This window comes from Petromyzon marinus, chromosome 77 (genome assembly GCF_048934315.1).
Source record: "Petromyzon marinus isolate PM22_M1 ecotype Great Lakes invasive population chromosome 77, UKy_Petmar_22M1.pri1.0, whole genome shotgun sequence".
NCBI lineage: Eukaryota > Metazoa > Chordata > Hyperoartia > Petromyzontiformes > Petromyzontidae > Petromyzon > Petromyzon marinus.
In genome coordinates this window covers 2,245,071-2,255,008 of record NC_133743.1, presented here as the reverse complement: position 1 = coordinate 2,255,008, position 9,938 = coordinate 2,245,071, and the positions used below count along the sequence as shown (strand labels likewise).

The 9,938-nt window shown below is 55.2% G+C and overlaps 1 long non-coding RNA gene across 1 annotated transcript; it reads right to left on the bottom strand.

Moving 5' to 3' along the window:
- Nucleotides 1-229: 229 nt before the first annotated feature.
- On the bottom strand, nucleotides 230-6,170 carry LOC142907313 (uncharacterized). Its single transcript, XR_012930938.1, has 2 exons — nucleotides 4,971-6,170; nucleotides 230-1,856 (listed from the first exon to the last, which is right to left on the bottom strand). It is a non-coding gene; the product is annotated as an uncharacterized LOC142907313 (long non-coding RNA).
- Between the last annotated feature and the right edge of the window lie 3,768 nt (nucleotides 6,171-9,938).

Below are 9,938 nucleotides of genomic sequence, written 5' to 3'. Positions count from 1 at the left end.
GTGACGATTATCTGAACCGGTCCCGGACCTCCCCTAGGTCGACTCAGCCTCAAATAAGTACCTGGTGCGGTGTGTAGTAAAGATTGCCACTAGGGAGACAAAGGCGGTCGGGCGTGGTGCTGGCCACCCACCCCCTCGTGTGCCGTTCCGCCCTTCATAGGTGCTCGCTAACAGCACTTGCCCCAAAACTCTGTTAAGGCTACACGGGGGATCTTTGTTTTTGTGTGAGTGAGTGAGTGAGTGTGGGGAGCGGTGGCGCAGTGGTTAGCGCACGGCACTTCCATCGCCGTCTGAGACACGTGGCCTGGCCGCCACCTAGGTCGACTCAGCCTCAAATAAAATCAGAGCACTGCCCCTACTGTGGGTGAGTTGGTGAGTGTATGAGTGAGTGGGTGAGTGAGTGAGTGGGTGAGTGAGTGTATGAGTGAATGGGTGAGTGGGTGAGTGAGTGTGTGAGTGAGTGAGTGTGTGAGTGGGTGAGTGGGTGAGTGAGTGAGTGGGTGAGTGTGTGAGTGGGTGAGTGTGTGAGTGGGTGAGTGTGTGGGTGAGTGAGTGGGTGGGTGAGTGTGTGAGTGAGTGAGTGGGTGAGTGAGTGGGTGAGTGTGTGAGTGAATGAGTGGGTGGGTGAGTGTGTGAGTGAGTGAATGGGTGAGTGGGTGAGTGTGTGAGTGAGTGTGTGAGTGGGTGAGTGAGTGGGTGAGTGAGTGAGTGAGTGGGTGAGTGAGTGGGTGAGTGTGTGAGTGAATGAGTGGGTGGGTGAGTGTGTGAGTGAGTGAATGGGTGAGTGAGTGAGTGGGTGAGTGAGTGTGTGAGTGAGTGGGTGAGTGGGTGAGTGGGTGGGTGAGTGAGTGGGTGGGTGAGTGTGTGAGTGAGTATTGGGTGAGTGAGTGAGTGGGTGAGTATTGGGTGAGTGAGTGAGTGGGTGAGTATTCGTAGTGGTGGTGTAGTGGTGCTGGCCACCCACCCCCTCGTGTACCGTGCCGGCCTTCAAAGGTGCTCGCTAACAGCACTTGCCCCTACAGTCTGTTAAGGCTATACGGGGGATCTTTGTGTGTGTCTGTGTGTCTCTGTGTGTGTATCTGTGTGTATCTGTGTGTGTTTGTGTCTGCGTGTGTGTGTGTTTGTGTGTCCGTGTGTGTCTCTGTGTGTCTGTGTGTGCGTTCGTCTGTGTGTGTCTGTGTTTGTGTGTCTGTGTGTGTGTGTCTGTGTGTGTGTCTGTGTGTGTGTGTCTTTGTGTGTGTCTGTGTGTGTGTGTGTATATCTGGCTGACTGTGTGTGTCTCTGTGTGTCCGTGTGTGTGTGTATATATCTGTCTGTCTGTGTGTGTGTGTGACTGTGTGTGTGTCTCTGTGTGTCTCTGTGTGTGTGTGTCTCTGTGTGTGTCCGTGTGTGTGTTTCTGTGTGTGTGTGTCTCTGTATGTCTGTGTATATATATATATATCTGTCTGTCTGTGTGTGTGTGTCCGTGTGTGTGTGTCTCTGTGTGTGTGTGTCTCTGTATGTCTCTGTGTGTGTGTGTGTGTCTCTGTGTGTGTGTCTCTGTATGTCTGTGTGTGTGTCTCTGTGTGTGTCCGTGTGTGTGTGTCGGTAGAATTTTTCGTCTTTGGCACACAGACACAGACAAACAGCAGCAGCAGCAGCAAAAATCACTGAAACAGATTCACTCACCCCGCTGCTGATGATGTTGTTGATGTTTGACGCAGCAGTAGCAGCAGCAGCTGATGATGATGATGATGTTGTTGACGATGTTGACGATGTTGCTTCGACTTAATTCCTGATTCGACTCCGCCGTCGATCTGAGGAGTCTAACCCGGGCGGTGATAACTCGCCAGCTACGGCGCTGATAGACGCGCACACTGGGGGGTGGGAGAGAGAGAGGGGAGAGAGGGGGAGAGAGAGAGGGGGGGGGAGAGGGGGAGAGAGAGGGGGGAGAGGGGGGAGAGGGGGGGGAGGGGGGAGAGGGGGGAGAGAGAGGGGGGAGAGAGGGGGGAGAGAGGGAGAGAGAGGGAGAGAGAGGGGGGGAGAGGGGGAGAGAGGGGGGAGAGGGGGAGAGAGGGGGGAGAGGGGGAGAGGGGGGGGGAGAGGGGGGAGAGGGGGGGAGAGAGAGATGGGGGGAGAGGGGGGGGAGAGGGGGAGAGGGGGGGGAGAGGGGGGAGAGGGGGAGAGAGGGAGAGAGGGGGGGGAGATGGGGAGAGAGAGGGGGGAGAGATGGGGGAGAGAGGGGGGAGAGGGGGGGAGAGGGGGGGGGGAGAGGGGGGAGAGGGGGGGAGAGGGGGGGGGGAGAGGGGGGGGGGAGAGAGAGGGGGGGAGAGATGGGGGAGAGAGAGGGGGGTAGAGAGAGAGGGAGAGAGGGGGGAGAGATGGGGAGAGGGGGGGGAGAGGGGGAGAGAGGGGGGGAGAGAGAGGAGAGGGGGGGGGAGAAAGAGAGGGGGGAGAGGGGGGGGAGAGGGGGAGAGAGGGGGGGGGAGAGGGGGGTAGAGAGACACGGGGAGAGAGGTGGGGTAGAGAGGCGAGAGCTGGGGAGAGAGAGGGAGGGGGGAGAGATGGGGAGAGATGGAGGAGAGAGACACGGGGAGAGGGAGAGAGGGGAGAGGGTGGATGGGGAAGAGAGACTCACAGAGACTCACAGAGACCCACACTCATAGAGACCCACAGAGACCCACACTCATAGAGACCCACACTCACAGAGACCCACAGAGACCCACACTCACAGAGACCCACACTCACAGAGACCCACACTCACAGAGACCCACACTCACAGAGACCCACACTCACAGAGACCCACAGAGACCCACACTCACAGAGACCCACACTCACAGAGACCCACACTCACAGAGACTCACAGAGACTCATAGAGACCCACACTCATAGAGACCCACAGAGACCCACACTCATAGAGACCCACAGAGACCCACACTCACAGAGACCCACAGACACCCACACTCATAGAGACCCACACTCATAGAGACCCACAGAGACTCACAGAGACCCACAGAGACCCACACTCATAGAGACCCACACTCACAGAGACCCACAGAGACTCACACTCATAGAGACCCACAGACACCCACACTCATAGAGACCCACACTCATAGAGACCCACAGATACTCACACTCACAGAGACTCATAGAGACCCACACTCATAGAGACCCACACTCATAGAGACCCACACTCATAGAGACCCACAGAGACTCACACTCACAGAGACTCATAGAGACTCACACTCATAGAGACTCACACTCATAGAGACCCACAGAGACCCACACTCATAGAGACCCACAGATACACTCACAGAGACTCACAGAGACCCACACTCACAGAGACCCACAGAGACTCACAGAGACCCACAGAGACTCACAGAGACCCACAGAGACTCACAGAGACCCACAGAGACCCACACTCAAAGAGACCCACACTCCTAGAGACCCATACAGACCCACAGAGACCCACACTCATAGAGACCCACAGAGACTCACACTCATAGAGACACACAGAGAGTGTGTCTATGTGTTTCTCTGTGTGTGTGTCTGTGTGCGTGTCTCTGTGTGTCTATGTGTCTGTGTGTGCGTGTCTGTGTGCGTGTCTCTGTGTGTGTCTATGTGTCTCTGTGTGTGTATCTGTGTGTCTCTGTGTGTGTGTCTGTGTGCGTGTCTCTGTGTGTGTCTATGTGTCTCTGTTTTGTATCTGTGTATGTCTCTGTGTGTGCGTCTCTCTCTGTGTCTCTTTCTGTGCGTCTCTGTGTGTGTGTCTTTGTGCGTGTCTGTGAGCGATAGTGTAGCGGTTAGCGCTACGCTGCGCTATGAACCTGGCGACCCGGGTTCGATTCCCGCTCACGGCCAACACCAGTGACGATTATCTGAACCGGTCCCGGGCCTCTCCTAGGTCGACTCCGCCTGAAATGAGTACCTGGTGCGGTGTGTAAACATCGCCACTAGGGAGACAAAGGCGGTCGGGCGTGGTGCTGGCCACCCACCCCCTCGTGTACCGTTCCGGCCTTCATAGGTGCTCGCTAACAGCACTTGCCCCTACAGTCTGTTAAGGCTATATGGGGGATCTTTGTATCTTTGGTCTACAGTATGTGTCTGTGTGTGTCTGTGTGTCTGTGTGTGTCTGTGTGTGTGTCTGTGTGTGTGTCTGTGTGTGTGTGTGTCTGTATGTGTCTGTGTGTGTCTGTGTGTGTCACTGTGTGTGTATGTCACTGTGTCTGTGTGTGTGTCTCTTTGTGTGTGTGTGTCTGCGTGTCTGTGTGTGTCTGTGTGTGTCTGTGTGTGTGTGTCTGTGTGTGTCTGTGTGTGTCTGTGTCTGTGTGTGTCTGTGTGTGTGTGTCTGTGTGTGTCTGTGTGTCACTGTGTGTGTATGTCACTGTGTCTGTGTGTGTGTATCTGTCTATGTGTCTCTTTGTGTGTGTGTGTCTCTGCGTGTCTCTGTGTGTGTGTCTGTGTGTGTGTGTCTGTGTGTCTGTGTGTGTGTGTGTAGATGACTGTGTGTGTCTGTGTCTGTGTGTGTGTCTGTGTGTCTGTGTCTGTGTGTGTGTCTGTGTGTCTGTGTGTGTGTGTCTGTGTGTGTGTGTCTGTGTGTGTGTGTCTGTGTGTGTGTGTCTGTGTGTGTGTCTCTGTGTGTGTGTGTCTGTGTCTCTCTGTGTGTGTCTCTGTGTGTCTCTCTGTGTGTCTCTCTGTGTGTCTCTCTGTGTGTCTCCGTGTCTCTGTGTCTCTCTCTCAAAACGTAGTTCTGCCTGATGACGTTTTCGCCGGTGTAGCAACCGAAACGTCATACTCCGTTATTATTTAACATAATGTATTTCTACGTGACTTTACAGAATAACCAAAGATTGAGTTGCGTATAAAGTAAGACGCGTATAAAGTACAATACAACTACCGCATTATTTGCTTGTATTACATATACACACACAAACGTGTACATATATACTTATTTATTTTATAGCGTGGCGGAAGAGTCGACAATACCGCACCTGCGACGTTGAAGCGACGTTGAAGCGACGTTGAAACTGCCTGCGTACGTGTGGGGAGTGGTGGTGCAGTGGTTAGCGCACTGTGTGTGTGTGGGGAGTGGTGGTGCAGTGGTTAGCGCACTGTGTGTGTGGAGTGGTGGTGCAGTGGTTAGCGCACTGTGTGTGAGTGGGGAGTGGTGGTGCAGTGGTTAGCGCACCGTGTGTGTGTGAGTGAGTGTGGGGAGTGGTGGTGCAGTGGTTAGCGCACTGTGTGTGTGTGTGTGGGGAGTGGTGGTGCAGTGGATAGCGCACTGTGTGTATGTGGGGAGTGGTGGTGCAGTGGTTAGCGCACTGTGTGTGTGTGTGGGGAGTGGTGGTGCAGTGGTTAGCGCACTGTATGTGTGAGTGTGTGGAGTGGTGGTGCAGTGGTTAGCGCTCTGTGTGTGTGAGTGGGGAGCGGTGGTGCAGTGGTTAGCGCACTGTGTGTGTGAGTGGGGGGGAGTGGTGGTGCAGTGGTTAGCGCACTGTGTGTGTGTGTGTGGGGAGTGGTGGTGCAGTAGTTAGCGCACTGTGTGTGTGTGTGAGTGGGGAGTGGTGGTGCAGTGGTTAGCGCACTGTGTGTGTGAGTGGGGAGTGGTGGTGCAGTGGTTAGCGCACTGTGTGTGTGTGGGGAGTGATGGTGCAGTGGTTAGCGCACTGTGTGTGTGAGTGGGGAGTGGTGGTGCAGTGGTTAGCGCACTGTGTGTGTGTGTGGGGAGTGGTGGTGCAGTGGTTAGCGCACTGTGTGTGTGTCTGTGTGTGGGGAGTGGTGGTGCAGTGGTTAGCGCACTGTGTGTGTGTGTGGGGAGTGGTGGTGCAGTGGTTAGCGCACTGTGTGTGAGTGTGGGGAGTGGTGGTGCAGTGGTTAGCGCACTGTGTGTGTGTGTGGGGAGTGGTGGTGCAGTGGTTAGCGCACTGTGTGTGTGAGTGGGGAGTGGTGGTGCAGTGGTTCTCGCACTGTGTGTGTGTCTGTGTGTGGGGAGTGGTGGTGCAGTGGTTAGCGCACTGTGTGTGTGAGTGGGGAGTGGTGGTGCAGTGGTTAGCGCACTGTGTGTGTGTCTGTGTGTGGGGAGTGGTGGTGCAGTGGTTAGCGCTACGCTGCGCTATGAACCTGGCTACCCGGGTTCGATTCCCCCTCACGGCCAACACCAGTGACGATTATCTGAACCGGTCCTGGGCCTCCCCTACGTCGACTCAGCCTCAAATGAGTACCTGGTGCGGTGTGTAAACATCGCCACAGGGGAGACAAAGGCGGTCGGGCGTGGTGCTGGCCACCCACCCCCTCGTGTGCCGTTTCCGGCCTTCATAGGTGCTCGCTAACAGCACTTGCCCCTACAGTCTGTTTTGGCTATACGGGGGATCTTTGTGTCTGTGTGTGTGTCTGTGTGTGTGTTAACGTGGACCCCCCTAATGGAACATCCTCGCCGGTTAGAAACATTTAGGCTGGCCTGCCTACGATCCATCCTGGGTTTAACCAGACTGGATTGTGTGAGGAACTCACAAATCCTTGAAAGATCTGGGCAGGGTCCCATCGGTGAGCTCCTCCGGCAGGCAAGGCTGCGATGGCTGGGTCATGTAGCCCGCATGCCCAGCCACCGCATGCCGAAACAGCTTTTGTTCGGCCGGATAGAGGGGGCTAAACGGGCGCGGCACGGGCTAGAAAAGAGATGGAGTGACGTGGTACAGGAGGACGTGGAGCTGAGTGGACTTGCCGATGACCGGTACCAGCGGTGTCAAGATCAGCCTCTGTGGAGGAGGCTCGTGAAGGATGCTACTGGGCAGTTGGAGGCATTCGCCCTCCAACAGCAACGGAGGGCGGAGGAGCGACGCTCACAACAACGAGCGGAGCGCCGGGTGGCTAAAGCACAGCAGATTGGCACAGTAGGGGGCACAGGTGGTGCATCAGCCAGTCATCTCAGTCATCTTAGTCAGTCGACCCGTGGCACCTGGGTCTGCCCCGTGACCTCCTGCCAGCGGGCGTTCGACACTTCACGTGGCCTCAAGGTGCACATGGCCTGGCACAAGCGTCGTGGTGACGTCACCGCCACTTATTGGCGAATGGCGGTTGTTGTGTTGTTGTTTATGTGTATATATGTGTGTGGGTCTGTATATCTGTGCGTGTGTGTGTCTATGTGTGTGTGTGTCTATGTGTGTGTGTGAGTCTGGACGGGTGCGAGGGGCTGGTAACTACCACCACCTTCAATAAATTACCACTAAACCACGTATAAAATATCTAACTAATACGCTTGTGCAGGAGGCCCCGAGGGGACAGGCGTCTATGACGTCTCCTGGCCAAACCCCAATTGGCGGAGCCAGGAGATTGAATCTCTACCCTCGGGGCTCCTCCAGAAACATCAAAAAGCCGCTTCGTGTGGCCACGTGGAATGTTCGAACGCTCACTGCGGAGGAGAGGCTGCCACTCCTCTGTCGGGAGCTGGACCGGTACCGCCTGGATCTATGCGGCATTCAGGAGGTCCGGTGGACCGGCTCTGGCTCCTGCCACCATGAGGGGTGGACAGTCCTCTACTCGGGGCAGCAGACTGCCAAACAACAGGGTGTGGGTCTTCTTTTGAACAAAATAATGAAGGGGGCGTGGGAGCGTGGCGGTGAGGTGTGGGAAGCTGTAATCCCCAGGCTACTTTGGGCTCGCCTTCCCATCAACCTGAGGTAAGGAGTGGTGGTCGTGGTTACTTATGCCCCCACTGAAGACGAACATCTGTGTAAGGAATCAGGCAAGGCCGATGAGTCATATGCCTTCTATGACCTCCTGTCACAGGTGCTGGCTAAAGTGGCCCCTCGGGATAGAGTCATCATGTTGGGTGACTTTAATGCCCGAGTTGGTCATGATGCTGGCACCTGGTCTGGAGTTATTGGAAGCATGGGCCAAATCAGCTCAATGACAACGGCAGGAGGCTGCTAGATTTTTATGCAGCCCATAGGCTTATAATTACCAACACTCTGTTCTGGCATCGGCGCATCCACACAACATCATGGATGCACGCCGGGTTCAGGCAAGACCATCTGCTGGACTACATAGTGACGGACCAGCGAATGTGTGCCCATGTCCTTGACACCAGGACCTACCGTGGAGCTGATCTGCCCACTGACTATCGACTTGTCATCTGTAAGATGCGCCTGCCATTCCTCCACTCCGGTGGTGGGTGTACAGACAGAACCCCATTCAAACCTAAGGTGGCCTGGTCTCAGCTAGCTGACGAAAGTTGCAAGCGAGAATTTCATCATCACTTGCGGATGGGGTTGGCATCGTCCCCCACTCCTCCTGATGTCGGGGGAAATGGGCGAGGTTTAGGACTGTGACTCATGCGGCTGCAATGGATGTTTTGGGTACGCGGTTCAGACCTCCCCAGAGACCCTGGCTGACAGAGGAGGTGTTCAAGCTGGCTGAGAAAAAGCGACAGGCCCACTCTCATCGGCTACAGCATCCCACGTCGGAGAATGAGGAGGCTTACCGCAGCCTTCGCTCGGAGGTTCGGAGAGCCGTGAGGCGCTGCAAGTATAGGTGGTGGTCGCGGGTTGCTGAGGAGATGGAGTCTGCCTCAGTGGCCCGCGATCACAAATCGCTCTTTAATTCCATCAAAAAAGTAACCTGCAGCGCCACACCTATTACCATCATTAGGGGAAAAAACAGTGATCCAATCTCCGACCCCCAGGAACAGGTTTGCAGATTTGCTGAGCATTTCTGTGAGGTCCTGGGGGAGGGAAAATCCCTCAGCCAGGAAAACATCGTGGCACAAAGTGAGGATGACCCTGCTGAGGCTGTGGTGCCTCAAATATTGGAAGAAGTCACCCCCTGTGAGTGGCTGGCTGAGGTGCCATCTGTTGAGGAAGTACTGAAGGCGATCCAGAGCCTGAGACCAGGTAAGGCACCGGGCAGAGATGATCTCCCAAACGAAATGCTGAGGGAGGTTGGCGTTTGTGCACAGACTGCCCTATATGACATCATAACAACAGTCTGGACCGCTGGATGGGTTCCGCATGATTGGAAGGATGCCCTGGTGATCTCCCTCTTTAAGAAGGGGGACCGCACAGATTGTAACACCTACAGGGGCATCTCACTCCTCAGTGTGCCGGGAAAGGTCCTGGCAAGGATTATTCAACACCGCCTTGCCAGGCACGCTTAGGAGAGGCTTGCTACAGTAGAGATGTAGGGAATTCCAACAAGACCTACATCTCTGCTAAGGCCTATGATACCATCAGTAGGCCTGGGCTCTGGGTCGTTCTTCGTGCTTTTGGAGTACTTGACCCTCTGCTCACGATCATTAAGGACCTTCATGATGGTGAACGGGCCCGGGTAAAACTACGTGGCCGGGAGTCAGAGCCATTCCCTGTACACCTTGGGGTGCGACAGGGATGTCCTCTGGCTCCCACACTATTTAACATCTATTTTGACCACGTATTTTGTGAAGCCTTCAATAGCTGTACCGGGAGAATCTCCATATGGTACAGATACAATGGGAGGCTAATCGATGCCTGGGTGCGGTCAAGGGATGGCTCCCTATTGCTCAACCACGTTATGTATGCTGATGATTTGGTAATAGCTGCTCACTCAGCGGAGGAGTTGGAGGCGCTGCTGCTGAGACTGGAGCGTGCCACTAAGAGGTGGGGCCTTACCATCAGCCCCACCAAAACTAAGCACCTGCCTGGGTATTTTGTACCATCGGACACTCCACCCCCACAACTCCCAATTGGTGATGGGGCAGTTGTGGAGAGAGTGGAGAGTTTCCCATACCTGGGCAGTGTGCTTATGACTGGCTCCAGTTTAACAGCAGAGGTCTCACTCTGAATCAGTCGAGCGGCAATATCTTTTCATCGGTTGCGTAACGCTGTGTGGAAGCTACCTGGTCTGTCGCCGATGACCGGTGCCAGCGGTGTCAAGATCGGCCTCTGTGGAGGAGGCTCGTGAAGGACGCTACTGGGCAGTTGGAGGCA